Source organism: Saccopteryx leptura, chromosome 9 (genome assembly GCF_036850995.1).
Source record: "Saccopteryx leptura isolate mSacLep1 chromosome 9, mSacLep1_pri_phased_curated, whole genome shotgun sequence".
Taxonomy (NCBI): domain Eukaryota; kingdom Metazoa; phylum Chordata; class Mammalia; order Chiroptera; family Emballonuridae; genus Saccopteryx; species Saccopteryx leptura.
The window spans coordinates 11,339,337-11,365,047 of NC_089511.1; positions in this window are offsets into that span (position 1 = coordinate 11,339,337).

Sequence of the window (25,711 nt, forward strand, 5' to 3'; positions counted from 1 at the left end):
GGTGATGGAAAATAATTTTATCTATCGTTAGCATCCTAAATAATAGTCACAAGGTTTAAAAAGTCTGATTGGGGAGTTTTGTGAAAATGTCTTCCTAAGTGTTATTTTGGTACATTTTTCAAGTTATTAAATCTTCCATAAGCATATGGAAAACAATCTATATATGTACATATAGAATTTATTTAGAAAGCAAATCAAATTGGATATGCAAAATGTTGAATATGCTCAATTGATTCAACTTCTTCCTCTTGAGATAGACTAATAGAATGAATAGAGTTTAATTAACTTATTGGCTCCTTGGTCATGTGATCACTGTGTTAATCAATCATTTTAATAGGCTGCCTTCTATGGGTATTTCTATAAATGTTTGAGATAATCCACCAACAAATTAATTCCTAATAATTCTCTATTTGCCCAATACTTCAAATGGTATCCATCATTCTCAGACATTTAATTACAGTTCTATAAAAATATGAGTACATGATGTAAATGCTTCTTTGATTCTAAAGAATTTGAGGGAAAACAAAGTAATTTAACTAATTTAACTGGTGCCTCATTCTCACCACTGATTTACAAACTATTATTCGGTATGGGTCATTTTAATAGATGATTCTAGTCAAGTGAGAGCTTTAGCTACAGAATTATCCAAGGGTCCCCTTATAAGCCACCGTCACCTCCAATGTGCTCCCACGTTACAACCCCCAAAAGGGGCATTGAGAGCTGTTTTATTATTTCATTATTAGTAACTGGCTTTTTTTTTTTTTACTATGTTTTGAGCATGGTGCTAGGTGTCTGGCATCCAATATCTCAGCCCTGCCAAGAACTCTGAAAAGATTGATATCATTACCTTTAGGATAGCACAGCACTTAAAATTATGGACGGAAGACTGACTGCCAGAGTTTATATTTCATCTTACCCCCTTGCTTGCTGAGTGACAATGAACAAGTCACTTGATCTTACTTAATCCATTCCTTCACCTGTAATAGAGAAAATAGCAACAACACGACTTAACATTATGAGCTTTAAATAAAGCTACTTAATAGCATGCCTTTGCATCTTTTCTGGGATATCGTAAACACTAAATCAAAGTTAGCTGTATGGCCTATTATCATACAAAGAATAGAGAGGTTTGGCAACAAATGTACACAACGAATACATGTCAGAGCTGAGATCGAAATATACCCCCCACCGTCATGCTGCTATTTTATGCTCTGTTCAGGGAGAGGATATTTTACTAATATGCAGTGTTATCCTGCATCCTAGTTTATGTCTGCTGTCTCTGTGCCATTATTAATCATGTCCCCTGTAACACATGCTTGTCCATTTTAGATGATAAACTATATAATCTCCCTACTAATACCCTACATTTTTATTTACGTTTTGAGGACAAATTATTGTTTCTAGTTCTAAGTTTTACCGTGGCCCAATCTCTCTAACACACACACCCATACCCATTTCAGTTTATGGTGGATTTTATGAGGAAGTTGCGGATACGATGTGATAAAATAATTTGATGCGTTTTGCATCCAAGGCATTCATCACAATTTAGCGACTCGATGGTTTGCGCAGTGAACGCACACCATTTCAAATGGCTTGTCTTACCCTGGCATGATTGCAAACCTATTCCTGAGGTTGGAAGCGCTACCCCGGTTCCGTGAGCATGGATACACACTGGAGTTGACTACTGTTGAAATCAATTTGGGCTGTTAATAAACGATGATTGTAGTCTAAACCAGAAAAATATGATCTAATAGATGTTTCTAGTCTATGAATAGTTCCTATGTGTGATTCATTTGGGATTTCTTCCAGGGAGAGAGGAAGATAAAGGTTATGTGGCATTTCTAAGGCAAGATTTTTTCCCCCCTAAGGGGAATTTAGCACATATTTGACTTTTAGTATTTTCTTAGTAGTTCTCTAAGTCAATATATATTAGTGCTTTATAAACATCCTTATTGTGAGAAAAAAAAGTCTCCCTTGTTGATTTCAGCTTTAAACATACAGCATAAACGTATCTATAGAAGCGAAGTCCGTGCATATGTCTCCACTGAAATGACATAAGCAAGGCTCAGAGTGAGAGCCAAGAATTCTTTCTGCTCCTCATATCTTAAACATTTGTAGAAACCCCTATCCAACCATTTTATTGTTGTCCCTTTGGGGCTTGCTGATGCTCACACCTTTCTATTTCCTTAGTATTTTATTTTATTTACAACGCACATTTCAGTTTCAAGATCGTTAAATTAATTCCTTTTGTACTCCATTGTAGGAACATATGTTTTTCAATTGTCATTGGAGACCAAACCATAGCAATGTGTCTAGCCTTCTGCTCACCCAATCATGTTTAGCCTGAAAAATGGACTTTCATCGGAAGAAATTCCCTGTGGTGTAGGGAACACAGCTGTTTCATCCTCCTAGACAGCCTGCAGAGAGACACTATTTTCCTTCCGGGAAAGGACACTCAAGTTTTGAGAATCTTTGGGGAAAGAGCTGAAAAGAAAATAGACCATCTTTTCCATTTCTTTTGTGCAGAATATAAAGAAACTCTTTGTTCCGATTTCATGTCCTCCTCCTTGCTCAATCTTTAGTTTTTGAAAAGTCTCCCCTTAACTAAATAGGTAAGCTGCAGAAAAAAAAAGATTAAACTTAAAAATATACCAAGAATACAGAATGAAGCGAGGTGATTGATCTTTGAGTAGGTCTCCAACAGCGCAATGAAATTCTCAAGCAGGTTCCTTTTTATTTCAAAATGGGTTTGATTCAGAGGGATTTTATAGCGGCTAAATCATGCGGTTTGGCAGAGATTGTGCGTGCTTCTCACAGTTACTTTGAAAGATGTCAAATTTGGCAAAGGCAGTAAAAATACTAGGATTTACCGAGTTTGCTCCCCCCCCCCCCAGAGAACGCTCTAACATTCAGCATGCTAAGTAATGTAGTACGACAGAAGTGTGCAGAATCACAGATTTCAGGGGGTGTGGCTTTCTCAGTCTGTGTGTTGCGACTACATCTTTGGCAGAAGGCTGGCAGCCTATGGGTTTGCTGTCACCTCCTCTTCACCCCCGGTGGACGTGGTCTCAGGGTCATGGCCATGGGCATCCGAGAGGTGCTCGTTTCCAGCATAATAGTTGCTGAACAGCCTGACTTTGCTCCTCCAGAGAGAAGGAGGTTGGAAGCAGCCCCTCTGGATAGGTCGGCATGCCTACACAAAAGACCACCAGCCTGTGTTGGTTTAGTACAGGGGTCCCCAAACTTTTTACACAGGGGGCCAGTTCACTGTCCCTCAGACCGTTGGAGGGCCGGACTATAAAAAAAACTATGAACAAATCCCTATGCATACTGCACATATCTTATTTTAAAGTAAAAAAACCCAAAAAAACAAAAAAAAAAAACAGGAACAAATACAATATTTAAAATAAAGAACAAGTAAATTTAAATCAACAAACTGACCAGTATTTCAATGGGAACTAGGGACCTGCTTTTGGCTAATGAGATGGTCAATGTGCTCCTCTCACTGACCACCAATGAAAGAGGTGCCCCTTCCGGAAGTGTGGCGGGGGCCAGATAAATGGCCTCAGGGGGCCGCATGTGGCCCGCGGGCCGTAGTTTGGGGACCCCTGGTTTAGTATACTCATTGTGAGCACGGTTCTGGACTTAGAATGCCTTGGTTTGAATATCAGTCCCACCGGTGACATGCATAACTTTTCCAAGCTCTGGCATTTACTATGTCACTGGAGATGACAGATTATGTCATTAGGGCCACTAGAAGATTAAGTGAGATGCAGAGTACTTAGGACGGACACATAATAAGTGTGAATAAATGCTACTATAACTGTTATCGTTCTTATGCGCAATAAATGGGATTTATTATTATTACCAATCTAGAATAGGTTATTATTCATGAAGTCCACATTTGTTTTCACAATATGAATGATATAATAGTTTCTGCTGTACTTATTATAGAACACCTCACTGATACTTTGTGTGGAAGAAAGTGATACCTGCTCTCTGTGGGCCCCTAGATGCCGTTCTGTTATTGATTAGATTCAAACTGATAGCTCTTTCTCTGGCTAGTGTATTTTTTTTTTTTTTAAAACTAGCTTTTTAAAGCTAACCTTGTTTTTAGAGCCAAGCTCATGGCTTCTTGGATACATAAAACATGTATTAAGATATAAGAACATATACAATATAACTGAAAGATGCACCCAACCGGTCTAGGTAGCTGCTAAGAAATTGTCCATTCATAGCAGACCATATATAAATCTGTTCCTAAAACCCATTGATATCTCCTGCTTAAATAAGCTTTGATTATAGGATGGGGAATAATAGTTGGGCTGTAGTTCTAAGCACTTTCATTTTTTCCCCCATTGACTGATAGAGAGAGAGAAGCATCAACTCGTTCCAATCAGTTGTTCCATTTAGCTGTGTACTCATTGATTGCTTCTCATATGTGCCCTGAGCAGGGCTCAAATGTGTGACCTCGGTGTGCCAGGACAACACTTTACCCACTGAGCCACCTGGCCAAGGCCAGCACTTTCAGTTCTGATATCAAGAGCTCTATAAATATGGCTTTTAAATGTATGTAGCTATGTGCCAGACACTGTGACAAACAATTCAAAATAGTTGATCCTTAGATAACAATCCTATCAGTCCCATTTCCAGATGAAGACATATTCTTATTTAAAAGGAAAACTTTGTTAATTCATATGACTTTTGACTTGAACACTTTGAGATTCATTAAAGAGTCATTTATTTTCATTCTGGTAGGAACAGTAATGATTTTTTATTTTATTTTTTATTTTTATTTTTGAGAGAGAGAGAGAGACAGACAGGGACAGACAGGCAGAAAGGGAGAGATGAGAAGCATCAACTCATAGTTACAGCACCTTAGTTGTTCATTGATTGCTTTCTCATATGTGCCTTGACTAGGGGGCTCCAGCTGAGCCAGTGACCCCTTGCTCAAGCCAGCGACCTTGGGCTCAAGCCAGCGACCATGGGCTCACGTCTATGATCCTACGCTCAAGCAGGTGGCTCCACGCTCAAGCTGGTGAGCCTACGTTCAAGCTGGCAACCTCGGGTTTTAGAACCTCAGCCCTCAGCTTCCCAGGCCCCCACTCTATCCACCATGCCACTGCCTGCTCAGGCAGGAACAGTTAGTTTTATCTATTGCTAAACCCTAACAGCTGGCACCGTGCCTGACATATAGTACACATTCAATAAATATTTTAATAAGTGTATATGTATCAGTGTTAAGATAGAGATTCTAGAGAACTATAATGTCTTTATTGTTTAGATCCCTTTGAAAAAACCAATCCCTATGTATAACGAGGTACACAAGCCCCTGGTACCCTGAAAGAATGTTGAGGATGAATTAAGGTGGTAAGCAAGACTGGTCAAGCTTCAGGGATTATCCAGAACTGTGACTAAGCCTCTATTGTAGGACTAAAGGGATTCAGGTGGAAATCAATCCATCGGGTTAAATAAGATGATGGATGCATTTAACTAAATCTCCCAACTCTGCCAACTGCAATAACTGTAAACCAGCACACCCAGTCTTGTAGCGTGCTGATAGCTAACTTAGGGGATGATAGTGTAGGCCACTTTCTCATTCTCTTTTCCCCACTGAAGCCCAAGAAATGGGTTTAAAAATTAAAATTAGTTTGCCCACATCCTCACTTTAAATGCATCCATGTCTTCTTGTGGGACTTTTTTTTTCTTAGAAGCTGGAAACGGGGAGAGACAGTCAGACAGACTCCCGCATGCGCCCGATTGGGATCCACCCGGCACGCCCACCAGGGGCGACGCTCTGCCCACCAGGGAGCAATGCTCTGCCCCTCCGGGGTGTCGCTCTGCCGCGACCAGAGCCACTCTAGCGCCTGGGGCAGCGGCCAAGGAGCCATCCCCAGCGCCTGGGCCATCTTTGCTCCAATGGAGCCTTGGCTGCGGGAGGGGAAGAGAGAGACAGAGAGGAAGGAGGGGGGTGGTGGAGAAGCAAATGGGCACTTCCCCTATGTGCCCTGGCCGGGAATTGAACCCGGGTCCCCCGCACGCCAGGCCGACGCTCTACCGCTGAGCCAACCAGCCAGGGCTTCTTGTGGGACTTTTAATACAATAAAAGCACTTCCATGGCTGACCAGACTCTACAATATGGGCTCCCCTCCCTCCAAAGCGGTCCTTTCACTTGTGCATTCCAATCACACTGCTCCTTGCAGTTCATTATCCACTTTCCTGCTGTTCCTGTGCCTGGACGTTCTCCCAGCTCTTGTCATACCTCCCTCCTTCTGACCCTTCCATTCCAGCTCACAGGCCACCCTCAGAGAGACCTCAGATGACTGCATCCAAACCGCCCTCTATCTCCAAACTCTACCATGGCGCCTTGTTGATTTCAGCTTGTGATAAATGCAGTGAAAGGAATCATGTTAGTTTTGGACTAGATTTCCTCCAAATATGTGAAATCAGCAAACACGTTTTACGTAAGCAGGGAACTCTGTTTCTTGCCATTTGTAAGATGGCCCAAAGCCCAGGACTTCATATGTCCTCAACAAATATTTGGGATACACATTATCATCTGAAGAATGCGATGCTGGGTACTATGGGATGGTCTAACATAGAGAAGATTTCTGATTTTGAGGAACTGATAGTTCTTGACATGAGTATGGACGTTAAACTACTTGACAGTCTGGCACTGGGATCACAGCACAGAAAACATGACTGCCAAAACCCAGACAAAGGGGACCAGCAGCAAATGAAAACCGGTGTTGGGGTTGAGAGCATTTGGATCTTATAACCTGCCTGGACAGCTTCCTTATGTTGGTTAGTTTATGTATCAACTTGGGTGGCCCATCATATCCAGGTATTTGGCCAAATCTTATTTTGGATTTTTCGTTGAGGGTGTTTTCAGAGCATATTAACATTTAAGTTGGTGGACTTTGAGTAAGGCAGATTGCCTTCCATAATAAGGGGGTGGGTCCCATTCAATCAGTTGAAGGCCTGACTAGAACAAAAGACCAACCACGTCAGAGGAAGAGGGAACTTTCAAAGGTCATCTGCCAGCTGATGACCTTTGAACTGAGACATTGGCTCTTCTCTGAGTCTTCCGTTTTTAGTCATGCCAGCCTCCAAAATCTTGTGAGCCAGCCCCTTAAACTAAACCTCTCTTTATATGCACAATGCTATTCGTTCTGTTTTTCTGGAGGATATTGACAAATACAAGAATCTCAGGATGAAGGATCCAACAGGCTCCGAAAAGGTCAGAGATAATTGCAATAATCACAGCGGAAAGTTAATCACAGTTGGTGAGACATTGGCTGAGAGGGTGGTATTCTGAAGTCCAGTAGGAGAGCAGTCACATCTGGGAACCTGTCCAGAGGCAGTAGCCTTTGCCTCAGTGGCTTGGGAGTGTGCAAGGACAGGTTCAGTTTGGTAAGTGAGCAGAGACAGCCACCAGCAAGCCATCAGATGGCGTTGAGCTGGAGCCACAGACGCACTGTGCAACTTTTCCAGGAGAAGGTGAGGTGGGACTCTCAAGTAGTGAAGATAAGGCTATCTCACATGCTTCACAGGCATTATCTTCTTTAAGATCTACAAACAAGCCTTAAAGGTAGATGAGAATACTTCTGTGTTACCTGTGAGAAAACTGACACTCAGAAAAAGGAAATTACTTGCCAAATTCACAGAGCTAGTAGGCGCTGGCGACAGGACTCACACCCAAGCACGCTGCTTCCAGCATCTGTCTCGGCCCTCTGTGGCCGTCCCTTGACCCCTGCGCCTCTGAAGGGATAGGGTAGGCATTGTTAGGACACTGAAGGGGCGGGATTGTTAGAGCTCTAGTTCTCAGACGTCCATCCTGAACCACTGGGTCCCTGGACTAAAGGAAACTAGGTTCTGCATTTGCAGTGCCTTCACTCTTGATCTAATTAGTAATATCCTGCGGAGATAGCATCTTTCTAGAACAATTTTTCTTTTCTTTCTTTTTACCATTGAATTCCCTGACTGTATGAAATTCCATGTACAGGGGGGTCTTCGAGTTATGACACAGTTCCGTTCCTATGACAATGTTGTAACCCGAATTTTGGTGTAAGTCAAAACATATCGTAGCCTAATGCAAATAGAACACTTGCGTTTTTAACAGTCCAAGATGGCTGTAGGTAAGCGCACTGGGGGTCGCCACCTCCCTCACTCCTACACGGTGTTACTGCATATTCTTCCACCAGGAGCAACCAAACTAGTTCGCCCACGCAGTCCATACGTATGTTGCTAATGGCGAAAGCCAAAACACGTCTCAATTTTCTTAAAGATTTTATGGGAGTAAGTGTGGTAAACTTGAAACGTCATGTGTCAAGACTGTCATAACCCGAGGACCCCGTGTACCATATTTCAGAGCAGTGTATCCATTCCTTTCCATGCCCTCTAGAAAATCTGGGGGTCGTTGCTAAGTGGTGGGAAGGATGGACACATGAAGGGAAAACTGATACTCTGTGTCCCCAGGTCTTAAATGTACTTGAGTATAAGAAAATGTCTCCTTTTTAGAGGCTGGGCCTTCACATGACTCACCTCTGTGAATCTTCTCTAATTAGACATTTCACTCTATTCCTTCATTGTGAAAAAGTCCAGGGAAAATATGGACTACCATGTGCAGACTCTAAAATTCATTTCAGTAGGAAACGCTGTCACTCTCTCCATTTCTAGTACCTTTTTTTCTGGATCCTGGATGGCCGGTCCCTTTGTCACCAGTGTGATTAGTAAAAAGCACAAGGAAACATGCTTCAATTTGGTATTTGTCTCGGCTAGGTTATAAACAGGAACTCAGAATGACAGAGGTAGAAAGGTATTTTGTTTTAGACCTCGTATGTATGTGAGAAATAATACTCCACACAATAATCACAACCTGAATGCACAAGTCCCACGGATGAGGCCTTGTCCTGGCAGAATCATGCATATCATCACACCTAATTGTCACTGCATTGTGTTTTCTCATTAACGTATTCATAAATGGAGATTTGGAGACGGGACAATGTTACCGAGATCACATGCCAGCAGAGCGATCGAGCCAAGATTCAGACTCGAGCTTGTCTGTTTGCAAGCTCATGTATTTTTTTTTTTCCGTCCTCTGTGAATATACATCTAACTTTCTGAAATCTCTACAAAGACTTGTGCTGCCCAGTGAGCCGTGAGACAAGGGGAAAGCCCATGCTATATCTCTTAGAATCGCAAATCCTTAAGTAACACGCGGAGAGGATTTGGGTATCAGGAACTCCAGCTGGGAGTGTGGCCAACCAGATGAACTGCAGCCTCGGGGAGCGTGCACGAGAGTCTGGATATTTTCTCATATTTTAACCAGAAGCAGCAAATTTTTGCAACGAGGGAAAAAAGAAACACCATTTGACCCATGCAAGGAGCCAGTTGGGTCAAAAATTCTTCCCCGGGATCTTGAGGCATCTGTTTCCGGCATCCCTTGGAGGTCAAAGACCATTTTCCCCTTCTGGTTCCTAAATCCACAGCCCATCTCAACGTTGCTCCTAGCAGGCGCCTCTTTCCAAACGGAACGTGAAACATATTTTCTCCCTTGTTGTCTCTTCATGCAGTCAGTTCCCTTCTGTTGCTAGCTCGGGGGGTTATCTCCTTTTAGTTACAGCGCAAGGGTGATATTTCTGCAGTCTTATCGTCGAGACACGTAGTCTGTCTTCTCTTTTTTTCCAGCGAGTCCGTCTAACGGAATTGCAGTGCCCGAACCCGTCCTGCCATCCTGACGCTGTGTGTCAGGGCACCTGGCCCTGTGCAATGACTGGAGTGTCCTCTCCGCCCGAGGACGTTACAGTTCTGTGGCTTGGCTTCATTTCCGTAGAAAACAGAGCACTGCAGCAATTCCTTGATTCTTCCTGTCTCTGTCTCTCTCTCTCTCTCTCTCTCAGGATTTCCAAGTCTTGGCACTGTTGGCATTTTGGGGCTAGAAAATTACTTGTCCTGTGCCTTGTAGGATCAGCAGCAGCATGCCTGGCCTCTAGTCACTAGATGCTAATGACACCCCCAGTGCGGCCACCAGAAATACCTTCAGATGTCTCCTGTTTCCTAAAAGCTACAACAGCCCCTGGTTGACATCACTGTTGTCTCTCCTTAATTCCTCTACACACGTGCACGCGCGCATTTTGAAGGGACAGCTTTCTTCTCAAAATTACTCGCCGTATGCATGATACTTACATGGTTTTGTGAATTTGACTATGGAAGCAATTCTTCTACATCTAAAAATACAGGGCTTGCTCTTTCTTTCTAGGCAAAACGTGGGGTTGAGTAACTTCTGAGTCTTGTGCAAAAAGCTTGCGACCATCTGGAGTTGAACCAGCCCCGCCCTGGAACTTGCGGTGGGTGGGGCAGGGAGGAGGGAATGTGGGAATCATCTCAACATTATAAAAATGAAAGCCCAGGAATAAATTGCTTTTAGCTCCGGAACAATTCTGGCTTTTGGATTTCAATTCAAGGCAATAATAAATGCTCCTCTCAAGGGCTCTGCACGCTGCATAATGGCACAGGGTCAGAACAATGCGGGGAGGTCCCGTGCACAGAGAGGCGGTTTACGGATGAGTTGTCTTGATGCCAAACAAGGAGAGAGGGTCCAGCTTCCCTCGGGGACGGCTGTGAATGGAAGTCATCTTCCTTCTCTTTCTCGCTCTCTTTTTAAAACACATTAATGCAAATGATCTATTTTAGTTAATTTGACTTTCCCAGAAGTTGCAGACTGTCAGGCCCGTCATGCATACTAACCTACTGAACTCCAAAGAGTGGTCCTCAGGGCTTGGGTTTGAAAAGAGTTCTGATTCTTGGACTGAAGTGGCTAGTATGCCATGCTAGGAGACAAGAATCTGATAGATTACATCCCCCGAAGACTCCCTTTATTCTCATTGAGAAGTCAGTTTCTCCCTCCTCAAGGTACCTGAACTGAATAACAGTTCTATTTTGTATTACACTGTTGCATATTTGATTATCTGTCTATGTCTCGGTAAAGGCTAGAATGATACATTTAAATTTATATTCTTACTATCTTGCAAAGGTCCTGGGGTTAGTGGACCTCTGTTGCATTTAGTGGTAGAGTACAAGAAAGGCTTTCTGAAACTCCTCACTCCTTGAATCAAGTTCACTCCTTTCCTCTCTGACCTTTCCTCTTTTATTTGTTTCTGCTCTTTTTAAAAAAGATTTTGTTTATTGATTTTGGACAGAACAGGGAGAGGGAGAGAGAGAGAGAGAGAGAGAGAGAGAGAGCGAGCGCAGTGGGAAGTATCAACTCACAGTTGTTGCTTGTCATATGTATCTTGACCAGGGAAGCCCAGGATCTCGAATCACTGACCTCAGTGTTCCAGGTCGATGCTTTATCTACTGCGCCACCACAGGTCAGGCTTTGTTTCTTGATCTTAAACTCTGATGGTCCCTAGGAATTCAGCTTTCATTTGCTATTGTACTTATTTTGCCTCTTTTCCCTAAATGATCTAATTTATTTTCATGGGTTTAATTGTAGAGACTATTAATTCTCAAATCTACTAACATCTGTTCTAACTTCTCTCCTATGCTGTAGGCTTGTGAACCTTTTGCTGGATAGTCCGTCCCCCTAGCGTTCTAAAGAAATTTTAATTTGAAACATTCACAAGTTGATGGACACTTTTCTCCTCAACCATAGTTAACTTCTTTATTATTCTAAATATCTGTTAATAGCTCCATTAATAATAGCCTTACTATCTTCCTAGCCATTCCATTCAGAAACATGAGGATCACCATAAATTTTTCCTTCCTCTTTCCTTCCATTTTCCAGTTCTGTATGGAATTTTCTACCAAATTCTTTTGTTTTTACCCCCCTCCCATTTTTTTTTGTGTGTGAAGGCTATCCTCTCATCTCTAGCTGTATCATTACTGTCCTATGTCCTCAATGTCTTTCATAGTCTCTTTTCATTCTCCCTGTCTCCAGTCTTGTCCTTCTTATTAGCCTTCTCACTGCAACCAGAATGAGTTAGCTAAAAATCTAAATATGATATATCCCTTCCCTCTCTAAAAGCTGGGTTTCTATGGATTAAAGTCCAACACTTTTTTTTTTTTAGGTGAGAGGAGGGGAAAAGTGGAGATAATGAGGCAGACTCCCACATGCATCCTGACTGGGATCCACCCGGCAACCCCATCTGAGGCCAATGCTCAAGTACTGAGCTATTTTTAGTGCCTGAGGCTGACACACTCTGCTGGAGCTATCCTCAGTGCCCAGGGCCATCCTTGAACCAATTGAGCCACTGGCTGAGGGAGAGAATAGAGGGGCGGGGAGGGGGGGGGAGTAAATGGTTGCTTCTCCTGTGTGCCCTGACTCGGAATCGAACTTGTGACGTCTATATGCCAGGCTGACACTCTATATACTGTGCTACCAGCCAGGGCCAGCCCAACACTCTTACCATGGCATGAACTGGCCCTGTGTACTTCTCCAGCCTCACTTGTTATGACTTGTTCTAGTATCAGTGCTCCTCTCCTGTTTTTCCAGCTTTATGAGTTATAATCAACAAATTAAATTACAATCTATAAAGTATACAATGTGATGATTTGATATACGTACACACTGGATTCCAACCATCAAGTTAATTACCACATTCATAATTTTTTTTTCTTGTGAGAACATGTAAGTGCTACTCTTAGCAAATTTTAATTATACACTACAGTATTATCAATTATAATTGCCATGTTATATGTTAGCTCCTCAGACCTTATTCATTTCATAATTAAAGGTTTGTCCCCTTTTACCACTTCTCCCTATTTCTGTCACCATCCTCCTCCCCAGCACCTGACAACCTCCATTCTACTGTCTCTTACTATGAGTTCTATAGTTTTTTTCTTTAGAATCTACATGTAAGTGATACCATGCAGTATGTATCTTTCTTTCTTTCTTTCTTTTTGTATTTTTTCTGAAGTTGGAAATGGGGAGGCAGTCAGACAGACTCCCGCATGCACCCGACCGGGATCCACTCGGCATGCCCACCAGGGGGCGATGCTCTGCCCATCTGGGGTGTTGGTCCGTTGCAACCAGAGTCATTCTAGCGCCTGAGGCAGAGGCCATAGAGCCACCCCCAGTGCCCCGGCCAACTTTGCTCCAATGGAGCCCTGGCTGTGGGAGGGGAAGAGAGAGACAGAGAGGAAGGAGAGGGGGAAGGGTGGAGAAGCAGATGGGCGCTTCTCCTGTGTGTCCTGGCCGGGAATCGAACCGGGACTCCTGCAAGCCAGGCCGACACTCTACCACTGAGCCAACCAGCCAGGGCCAGTATGTATCTTTCTGTCTGGCTTGTTTCACTTAGCATACTGCCCTCCAGGTCCATCCATCATGTTGCATAATGAATAATATTTCTCGTGTGTATGTGTTTATTTTTTTTATTCATTCATTTGCCTATGGACACTTAGCTATTTCCATGCCTCGGCTATTGTGAATAATGCTGAAATGGAGTATGAATACCTTTTCTAAAAAGTGATTTTGTTTTCTTTAGATAAAAATACAGAAGTGGAATTGCTGGATCATAAGTTGTTCTATTCTTCATTTCTTGAGGAACCTCCAGACTGTTTTCCATAGTGGTTGTACCGGTTTGTGTTTCTACCAACAGTGTACAAGTGCTCCCTTTTCTCCACATTCTCATCAGCACTTGGTACCCCTGTGTTTCTGATGATTGCCACCCAAACAGGTGTGAGGTGATATTGCACTGTGGATTAATTTTTATTTCTCTGATGCTTAGTGATGTTAAACATCTTTTCCTGTGCTTATTGGCCATCTGTTTGTCTTATTTAAAAAACAAGACAATTTTTAAATCAGACTCTGCCCATTTTAAAATCAGATTGTTTTTGCTATTGAGTTGTTTGTGTTCTTTATATATTTTCAGTGTTATTCCTTGTCAGATATATGATTTTCTGATCCATTGCCTAGGAAATGGGGACAAATGATGTTTAAAGCGTCAGGAAGAAAAGGAAATCATTAATTGGTTACGGAAGCCTAGTTCTTTGGCCATGAGCATCAAGGTTGAGGAAGAGGGAAGCCACGGGGATTGTTAAGAGTGAGTCACCTCTGAGAGGAAGAGAGGGAGGGAGGGAGGACCATTCTCATACAATTGGGACCACAAATGCAAACTTGGAAAAATAATTCTGTGATCTTCCCACAGACCTGATAAAAGAAAAAACCAGGATCCCTCGGTATCGGGGCTCAGCAAAGTTAGCTGACATGTGTGGTCACCTAAGGAGCAAATGGTGAAATTTGAACTTGGGCCTAGATGCAGGTCCACAGGAGCTGGGACTTCCAATGTAGGGAGGGGCTCAATAGTCAAAGATGTGAAAATGATCATTTTTACTCCCACTTTTCTTCAAAAGTCATGAATAGCCATGGAGATCAGCAGCTCTTATGTAAGTAACATTTTAGTAAACCCTGAGTTAGCTTGTTATGCACTTTTAAAAGGTATTGATCAAACAGGAAAAAGATGCCACAGATCAATAAATCGACACGTCTTGAAATTACTGGGTGCTCCTCTACCGCAGTGTTCAGTGAATACAAGCTCGGTAAATACCAGCTCACGGATTCATTTATATAACTGTAGCCAGACAAGGCAAGGAGGAAGGAAACACCGTCTTTTCCGTACCTTTTAGAATGAAATGAAAATAAATAAGCTTTTTCTTTTTTTCCTCAATGATGGTTGCGCAAAACAAATATATTTATGATCCATTTTAAAGCTTGTTTCAGTCAGAAAAAAAGCAATTTCTAAGACGAATGGCTAAATTAAGACAGTTGAATGATTAAAATGCATACACACACAAGATCAAAGAAACGTGGTTAAATGGCTCACTGAAATTACAATTCAAGAAGAGGATTTTATTTTCAAGTAATTAAATCTCTCTTTAAGTGTGCTTCTTTCAGTATAAGCAAAGTTAAAATCTTATTAGGTTTCTTTTTCCCCTTAAAAAGTATGTTGCCAGAGTAAGTGTTTATCCTCAGCAGGCAGAGCTCTCACGACTGGTAGGCAATTTCTGTTTGTAACGATGTTCAGGAGAGGCCGCGCCTGAGTTTGTAGCTCTACCTTTTATTTATACAGGGTGGGCAGGCAGCTGAAAGAGTTAAAGTGTGGCCCTGGCTGGGTGGCTCAGTGGTAGAGCATCTGCCTGGCATGTGGAAATCTTGGGTTTAATTTCTACTCAGGGCACACAGAAGAAGTTACCATCTTCTTCTCCACCCTTCGCCCTCTCCTCTCTCTCTCTCTCTCTCTCTCTCTCTCTCTCTCTCCCTCTTCTCCTTCCACAGCCATGGCTCAAATGGTTGGCTTCTGGCACTGAGGATGGCTCCATGGCCTTACTTCAGGTACTAAAATAGCTCGGTTTCTGAGCAACAAAGCACTGGCCCCAGATGGGTAAAGCATTGCCAGGTAGGGGGCTTGAAGGGTAGATCTCCATTGTGGCATATGTGGGAGTCTATCTGTGTCTCCCTGCCACTCATTTAATTAAAAAAAACAACAACAGCCCTTTATAAGGCAAGTTTTCCCATGTCTACTGTCTCACGTGATCTTAAAAGTAATCTAGAGATGGCAGTCTTACCGATAAGAGTAGCCATCCAATAAGGCAACTAAGGCTTAGACAAGACAATGATTTGCCAAAGAACCTCTAGCAAGGAACTGAATCAAAGCTCACAAAATACTTCTGAGAAATCTTTTATTCGTTTAGCAAATATTGATTGACCTCTGTGTGCTGACTTCCTGTGTCCCCTAATGTCACAAGACACTTTGCCATGTTGGTCAGTCCATATGGAAGGTTTTGCTTTCCTTCACCTGGTGGATTTCCTATCTTCCAGATTTGAGTTGATGAGCTTCACCCCAGCCTTTTCTCCCCGCAAATGGCCCCTGAGAACTCAGGCTTTGTGATACGTATTGCCATTATAATCATATGCTTGTTTGTGTGGCTGTGTCCTAAACATATGGTTTCTAATTAGACTTAATGCTCCCTGAGGGGAGGGACTGCTTATTTTTGTTGATTATGTTTTATAGCGGAGTTCCTGGCACATTCTGTGCACTCGACTAATTATTTGAATGACTAAATGAATGACATAAATATGGCAGATAGTAGTTATTATTTCTTTTTTTAAACATTTTAAAAAAATTTATTGGGGTGATATTGGTCAATAAAATTAAAGAGGTTTCAGGTGCACAGTTCAATGATACATCATCCTTCCATCACCATCTACCCTCCTCCACTACCGCCACTCCGTTTCCTTTCTAGTTATCACTTAATCTGAAGATCATGATAGGTATTAAGTCCATTTTTTTCAGGAGGAGAAAACTATATAGCTTCAGAGAGAGAGTAGCAGGGTTCTCTGATGCGACAGAGCTATGAGCCAACAGAGCTGGTCTTAGAACCCAGGTCAGCGTGGCATTCGAGCCAGTGCTCCTAACAACTGCAGCAAAGATTTTATTCATGTCCTCAAGGAAATAATTAGCTTCTGGTACCCCCCCCCACCCCCACCCTTTGTGTCCTGCAAGCAGCTTGCACGGACCTATCGATTGTCTTTCTCACGGACTCATAGCTCAGTCCCTAGCCTTATCTCCCTTTCCTCCTATTTCCAGCTGAAGGTCCCAGCAGCACACAGCAGGGGGTGACCAGGAAGGAAAGGCTGGCAGGGGGAGGATGTGTAATTAAGCAAATGAGCACCAGCAGACATCCTGATGGGCAGCACCACCTGGACACCCTTCTTGCCAATGCCAATGTGACCTTCCCGAGGCCTGGGCGTGGGGGTGTTAGGGGCTTCAGTTGCCGCAGCGGAGATCACTTGGAGAAGTCAGGAGGACCGGAGAGAGGACTTTGTTTCATGGACCTCTGTTCCCTGGCCAGCGCCTGCAGACCTGGTCGTCAAAGGCTGGCTGCTGTTCCGTGTGTTCAGAAGCAATTTGGAAAATGCCATCGTATCAACTTTATTTCCTAGCTCTCTAGGGGTTCTCGGTGGTTCTCTGTAAAAGAAAATCCCCTCTGAGGCGGACAGTTATACTGTAAGATGTTCACTGCACTGGGCTTAACTTTAAATGTACAGGAGCTAGAATTTTTAATGAACTTTATAAAGCTTATTGATTTTTTTTCCTAATTAAAAAAGAAATATACACACATTGCAGAAAAACTTGAAATTATAGACAAGGATCAAACAGATGAAGAATATCTGTAATCCCAGCTTTATATTTATTACATAATTTATTCTAAGTTTCTCAAGAAATAGGCTCATCTACTTATTAAGTTTAGTGGGTTTTGTTTGTTTGTTTGTTTTTTAGGAGATTGGGACCTTGCAGTGTTAGGTATTTTACGAGGCATTAGTACCCTAAAACTCATTCTTGTCTTATGTCTTCTTCTAACTCCAACACAAAGTAAAATCTTAAAAAAATTTTTTTTCCCTATAGATTTTGAGAGAGGGCGGAATGGACATAGAGAGAGAAGCATCAACCTGTTGTTTCACTTAGTTGTTCCATTTAGTTGTGCGCTCATAGATTGTTCCTCATATGTGCCCTGAACCCGTAACCTCTGGTGTGCAGGGTCGATATCTTATCCATTGAGCCACCCAGCCAGGGAGTAAAATTCTGTGGCACTCTTCCCAGAGTTTATAATTTGTCAGTCAGGATTCAGATTTATTCAATTTTTACCCTCTTCTGAAATTACCAACCAAGTTCTTTCTAGGACTTAGTACATTAATTGTACCTTTCAAAAAACTGTGAAACCAATTCCATGTGAGACCATTATGTATCAGAGGGCAAGGTCTGCTGAATCTCCACACGGGCAGGAAGGAAAGACTCCGGGAAAGAGAGTTGGTGAATGAGTGAGTGAATGGATGAGTGCATGTGATGAATTCTGTTGGGGTCTTTTTTTTTTTTAATTATTGATTGATTTTAGAGACAGAGAAATGAAGAAGGGTGGGGAGCATTCATTTGTTGTTCCACCTAGTTGTGCACTCAGTGGTTGCTTCCTGTATGTGCCCTGACCGGGGTTTGAACCCACAACATTGTCATTTGGGGATGATGCTCTAACTGACTGAGCTAACTGGCCAGGGCTGTTGGAGTCTTTAGTAGGTGTACCTTAACTTTCATTTCTTTTCCACAATTTACCGAACATGTGCAGGATGGTTTCACAGTGGTTTTTGACTGGGGGTGATTTTTTTTTCTCCCAGGAGACATTGTTCAATATGACATTTTTTTGTTGTTGTTGTCACAACTTAGGTGGTGGGTGTGCTACAGGCATCTGTAAAAGGTAAAAGGTAGGGATGGTGCTAACTCTCCTAGAATGCCCTGGATTCCTCCCACAGCAGAGAATAATCAAAGCATCTATTACTCAAATGTCAACAGTACCAAAGCTGAGACACCCTGGGCTGGCGTAAGGGTGGGTAGGTCTTGTTGGTCTCCTAGGGCAGAGTGGAGCAGACCATCACAGTGAGCAAAGTGTATACCTCTAGGTCATAGTTGGAGGATTCCTAGCAAGATTATAAAAGTGACAATAAAAACAATGCCATTCCTTCTATTAAGAAAAAAATAATAATCTTTTCTTTCTTGGCACAGATGGTCTTAGGCCTGTAAATCTGCCATTCGTTTAGTAATCACATCAGGAAAACGGATGATTTAAAGCAGTTGGAAGGTATATCTTGCAGAAGGAAAGTGTGGGCATCTGAGGAAGAACAGTAAACATAAATTCTGTTTTACATCTGAGAAGCAAAGCCATTTAGAGTGTCACTCAGCTTCCATCTGAACTATGGCTGAAAGGGGGGAGGGTATAAGCTATGGTCAATGATTTTAAATGATTTATGAGGATTTCTGTAAAGGAAATACGAAGGCCTTGGTGGAGCCAGGCCTTCCTGACGGGCCATAATAGAATTTTATACTGTTTTTCTCACAGTCAAATAAAGTTCAGTAGTAGAGATAAATTGTTACCTTGTATTAGGGCAGTGATGGGCAATCTTTTGCACTTGGTGTGTCAAAATTCGCCAAAAAACCGAGCATACTCGGGTGGTATGTCACTTTGAGAAAAAAGCCATAATTTTGCGATACTTATATATATTTAGTTTAAATAACAAAAATATATAATTGTAATATATAACTGTATTTAATAAATCAAAAACAAATTATTTAACTTACCTGCTTAGTGACTTCTTTGTTCATCTGTCAGTCAGTTTCTTTTGTTGGTCTTGATATTATTTAACTTGTGTGGGGCGCTGTGAACTAAGATAAGTAAGTGGGAAGGGGGAATTCTTTAACTAACCTGCCTATTAGTGACTTTTCTGTTGCTGAATTTCATTGGCTAAATCTTCAAATGAAGGTTGGTATTTTGTACACTTCAAGCCCAAGCAAGTGCTACTAACTTCATCTGTCAATCTGTTTCTTTTGTTGGTTTTGATATTATTTAACGCTGAGAATAAGGTCTCACAAAAGTACATAGAGGGAAAAGTTGTGAGTAAAGCCATTGCTGTATTTTTCAGGGTGCTAAAAGTGTCTGGTAATCGGTTCCAGGCGCTCCAAATTTCCTGTTCGTAGTGGCACTCTTCTTGATTCTCCAAGTGGCACCTTTCCAGATTCTCAAGCTTTGACCTCGAGTCGACAAACACCTGAGCCCAGATGCTGTCTTGAAATTCTGCAAGTTGCATCTTATGTAAATTAAGATGGCTGCCACTATTTCTAATGGCGGGAAACAGCCATTAGAAACCCATAGCACAGGCCCTCGCCTCTCCCAGCCTCCCCCTCACTTATCTCAGTAATGACGGTCAATTAGAAATCCACAACACGCCAGAACAGTAGATTGAATGATGCTTGCTGTAGTTATGTGGTTGCTGGTAATGGAGATCACAGGGCCCCCAGAGATGCGTCCCCCCAGCATTCTGCTGCTCCCTGCTCCGCCCGCCGGAAGTGAGGTCAAAGATCCCCTAAGGCCTAACTGGAAGTCCCAGAACTAGATGCTCTGTGCCGGAGTTCTGTTGTTTTGGCCTACAGACCTCCGGTCCAAGTGTCTACACTACAGCAAATGTTTTATCCTCAGCTACTGCACCTGGGCATGCAGGAGCCGAGGATGAAATGTCCTTCTCAGCAAGCGGCCTCATACTTCCCTGGTATGCGGCTGCAAGTCATCGAAAATGGCTATGCATGTCAGTGACACGCGTGTCATAGGTTCGCCATCACGTTATTAGGGCTTCCTCGGCTGCCTGTCAGAATGCTTTATTCAAAGAGGCAGATTTATATTTCACAAAGAAATGATTTCTAAAGCTCTTCCATAAATAACTTTTTATTGAAAGAGAAGTGAGATTTAGTTATTCCATCCATAGATTGGGAGATTAGCCCAGAATGAGCTCTGTACATGAAAAAAGTTTTTTTTGGGGTATTGAAATAGGGTATAGTATTTTAATGCTGTGAAAGAAAACACAGAAAAATGACGGGTCTCTTTACACAAAATTCTATTTAGACTTTTCCTTGGTTTTCCATCACTCTGAGACCAGCTGGGAATAGCCTAACAGTTCATGTTGCCCAAGCACGTAGCTGCTGATGCAATGTACTTTGTCAGCACAAATGGGAGGGCACCCCCAAAAAAGTACCAACGGGAAAAGACTCATACCTAGGAAGAAGTAATATACTGTTTGCTTGGAACAAGCTTTTTCCTTTCTCTCTTTATCTTCATTAATCAATTCTTTTACTTCTTCAACAAATGGTAGGAAACACCTGCCGTGTTCCTGGTCCTGTATCAGAGAACCCCGCTGTGGAAAGTAAAGCAGAGAAACATAAACGGTTCTAGTTCCACACGCTGAGTACTGTCCAGGGTGCTGAATAGATGCAGCTGTCAAGCTCATGTGGCAGGAGAATTTGTAAGTAGACAAGAATGACCCATCAGAAAAGGACGGGATCAGAAATTGGGACCCTGGCCCTTGTCAGTATTATGTCACATCATCTCTGTGGCTTTACTATAAAGTTATTTTCCAGATGTAAAGTCAAAGTCTTTTTAAAATTTTTTTTTAAAGTGATAGACACCAGAGAGATAGACAGGAAAGGAGAAAGAGGGATTAGAAGCATTAATTCACAATTGTGGTACTTTAGTTGTTCGTTGATTGTTTTTCTTATGTGCCTTGACCTGGAGGGCTCCAGCTGAGCCAGTGACCACTTGCTCAAGACAGTGGCCTTGAGCTTAAGCCAGTGACCTTGGACTTCAAGCCAGCAACCTTGGGGTTTTGGACCTGTTTCCTCAGCATCCCAGGTCAATGCTCCATCCACTGTGTCACCACCTGGTTAGGCAAAAGTCAAAGTTTTATATGAGATTCTTTATTAAGTGAAAAGTTAGACTCTGACAAACATTGAATTCAATTTAATACAATAAGCATTGATGGAATAATTACACTGAACATGTTCAATGGCAGTGAAGAACTGAGATACAGAAAAAATAAGTCCTTGTTGTAAGGGAGTTAACAACAATAAACACAAATAGATGAACTCATATCTGACTGTTAAGCTAAAGGAAACTTATTATCACAATGCTTGATACAACAGAAGAAAACTTTGTGCCTAAGTCACTAGTCAACATATGTATTTCTATGTTTTTCTATGTATATTTACAAAGGCTAATCTACTTAAGTAGACCCTCAGGGAAGACTTTCTACTTGCTTCTCCAAGACCACTGTCTACCCTTTTCCATCCTGTGCCATGAGAGGCTGACCTGGATAGACTATATCCATGGGAAAAAGGATGGTGGAGGATGAGTTCAGGTACTTAATCTCCTGGGTTCTCACTGTGGCTCACTGAAGATTTGCTCTTTCTTTCTGAAATTATCAGCTCCCATAAGATGGCTCTCTGCATACAACTCTTTCTGTCTGAGCAAACTCTCCCTTCTTCTTGCCCAATCAGACCTAGCAGTTGAAATAGAGCTCCAGGGCTCTCTAATATCTTTTATGGTTTTATATCCTCTTCTTCTTATTTAAAAATAACCTCTTTCCTAAACTCTCCTCAAATTCTCCTATTTTCAAAGTGCCACATGTTTTCAGCTGGGACCACACTTGGTATCAACTCCATATCACTTTATAGTACTATGTGACCTTAAGCAACCATTTTTTTGAATGTCTCTAATGTGTCAGCCCAAACAAGGAATATGCAAATTTTGCAATATTATGATAAGGAATAATAATTTCTTCATTAGAACCTAGGTAGTTTTACTATCCTCTGCATAGCCCATGATATTTCCATCAAGTTTTGCTGATCATAAAAATGATTTAACATTATAAGACTAAAAAAAAATCTGGGGAAATAAAGAGTGAAATTTGAATTAAGCAGGGACCTAACTGTGGTAAAGATGGTGATGATGATGATGATAATGACAGAGGTTAAAAAATTTTAATTTATAGAGCATATGCTGAGCTAAGTGCTATATGGCTTATCACTTAATTTTCACAGTGAAGCTATGATGTAGGTAGTATTGGTATCACCATCTTTCATATGGGGTTCCATGAATCCCCTCATATACTTCTGCCCATATCATCGTCTCCCACACCTTTTCACTACTTCATGTAATTCCTGCTCTTACTAGTATTACATGAACTCTACCTGTCTTGGAAGCCCCCCTTCAGCTCTTGGATATTACCTCCTCAGTCTTCAATGGGTGGGTAGGAAGATCTTTATATGTAGATTGGCTGGGAAACAAAATGAAACACTTTTTAAGGGAGTGGTGGTCCTACCGATGCAGGCTATGTAGGCAATTATAAAATTGAGGTGTATCTGACATACGCCATTGTAATAGTTTTAGGTATACAGCATAATAATTTTGTTCAAAAGCCACCAGTGTAAAACAATGTCTTTTTAATACTTCTAGCTATGATTGCAAAGACAAAAAAAAAAAAAAAAAAAAAAAGTACAACCCATTGTATTTTGCAGAGTCCAAAAACACATTTGATATTGGAATAGAGCTGCCTTTCCTGCAAATATTCTTACATATTTAGGCTACAGAGAGATATAACAAAATTGTGTAAAGAGAATAGGCTTTTTAAGTCTCGGCCAAAATCCTAATTTAATTATGTTGATCATTGCAACTGTGTGACCTTTGAAATTACTGGATTTCTCTGAGCATATGACTCCATCACTTAGCTAAATCCTACCTCCTAAGACTGATGAGAAAATGAAATAGGTTACTGTAAGTAAAGCACTTAGTGTATAACAAGAGCTCAACAACAGTGCCTAAAGTTTCTATTTTCAGTGTTAATTTATACATTAAAAATGATGCACTGCTCATAAACAAAACAGCTTTGGAAATGAATTCAGGCAGAAAACATCCTCGCTTTCTCTCTGTCTCTGACTCACTCTTGTGACTGGATTGCTTTGAATGGCGTATTCCACGCATAATATGAGGTATGGTAGGGCAATGGTTGTGGTATTGCTTAAGAGCAAGGCTTTCTTTGGTAACCTTGGACAGATCACTTCACTGCTTTGCGCCTCCTTGGTGCCTCTTTTCTAATACGTAAAATGAATATTTTAATAGAGCTATAACTGCAGTGGAAATTAAATTAGTAAATGCATGTAAATAGCTTAGATGAGAATATTCCCTAGATCTACTAAATATTTTATTAATATTATTCATACTCGTATCATTGTTATTATTTGCCTTTTTGTTTCCCAGCTAACAGAATTACAAGAGCTATGTTAAATAAAAACTAAACTGCCTGCCTAAGGACACTCCGAGAAAGATAACAGGCAATCCTATCAATAAGACGGTAGGTGGGAAAGGTAGACAAAGTATGTTTTAGATGTTAAATGATCTTTTTGTGATTCAAAGAGAAAACTAGTCATTGACTTTCCCCAACAATCATTACTTTATCATTTATTGACCTTGTGGTCATGAGAAAGTCATTTCAACTTTCTGAATATGAGTTATTTCATCAGTAAGTTGAAATAACACATTAAATTAGGTATTGTGTAGGTCTAGAATATTTATTTCTATCTTTCTCTACCCAGCAACACTTCTCTTAATCAATTCCTTTTATTCTTTGTTCCTTAGTTCTCACCTTACCCATCATTTTCTCCCAATGCCTTTCTTAGCAAAGGACACCTGCAGGAAACTGTTGGGCAGACATGAAATTGTGGAAAAGTGATCAATGATTACGGGCAACCTTCAATAAAAGGGGGACAGGAGTCAATGGATATCTTGTCCTTTCATGCTCTGGAGAATGATTCTATATGCTCTTCAAGGGTCCTGTTGGGTCATCAAGTTCAATTTGATAATAAACTTTCCCCCTTGCCCTTCCTTCTGTCTTTATTTCATTCTCTCTAGTCCTGACTTCCATGATTACTTCTCAAATAAGCCTCTTATCCACATGCTCCTTTCCTAGATTCTACTGTTGAAGTTAAGAAAGAAGTCCTTAGATTCAAAGTACTAGATAGAATGGACTGCTTGACCTACCACATTCTCAGTATTCTCTGACATTTTGGGAAATAGATAATCAGGAGTTAGTATATCTAGACCTTATGTAATATATATATATATATGTTTTGTTTGCAAGAGGCAAAAGCAACTCTGGCTCTCTGAAGCCTGAAGGGAATTGATGGGAAAGAGAAAGGGTGCCACAATGTTAAATTTGTATCTCAGAAAGAAGAACAGCAGAAGAACAGCATGATGAATTCTTGGAACACCAGGAGCAGAAATGTGTGGGGCATCTCTTTCAAGTGTCACAGTGAGGTGCCTCAGAGACAACTGTTTCTGTCTCTGAGTCCTCAATAAAAGCCGTGCTCCAGGAGGAGGGGCTCATCTAGCTACAGATCCCTGTGTCTAGTATCAGGGCCTTTTAGGTTAGCCTCCAAGACTCCTAGAGTTCCGGAGGGGCAGAACCCAAAGTCAGGATCATGGGTAGATGTAAAGCCTAACTCATTGTAAATCCAGCATTTCTCCTTTATTGTCTTACAACTTTCAGCCAGTCACCCTCCTTCTCCAGTGACTTCGGGAAGAGGGGTGAATGCAACCAGATAAACTCCATGTTCTCTACCAACCCTGACTTATGTTTGAAATCTGACCTCTAATTTTGTTCTTGCTGGATCACAAGTATGCTAGTCTTAATGTCCCTCTGCGTCAATAGCGATCTGTGTTTGAAAACACAACTGAAGTTGCTATAATAGCTGTGCTTTAAAATGAACAATTAGATACCACCCAATAGATACAAGAGGTGAGATGATAACTAGATGACTGTCATGATTAAGCATGTATACAGAATGGAGAAATATAATATTTTCTATGAATTAACAAGTCCGGTATATGAATGAGCCCTTGTGTGTGGTCCTCTCATCTTACAGAAAAAAATTTTATTGTTTACAAGGTAGTTGATGATATTGGAGAAAGTCAATATTGTTGTTTCTTGATCAATTTCTCCAGCTTTTCCCCTAAAAGCTAGATCATCGGAATGTAGACTATAGTGTATTTTGTCTTCAACTTTATTGAGAGTTATTGTGATGGTGAATTGAATAATGTAAACATGCCTTTCGAAAAACTGTAGTTAAGTATATTATTAGTTGGTTGAATCAGTGTCTTCAAAAGGATGCCTAAGTCAGTTGTTTGTTAATTTTTTTATTTTTGTTTTTTTTTTTAACAAGAGAGTGGGAGAGAGAGAAAGAGAGACAGAAAGAAAGAGAGGTAGGAAGCATCAATTTGTTGTTGCGGCACTTTAATTGTTCAGTGATTGCTTCTCATATGTACCTTGAACTGGGGGGCTCCA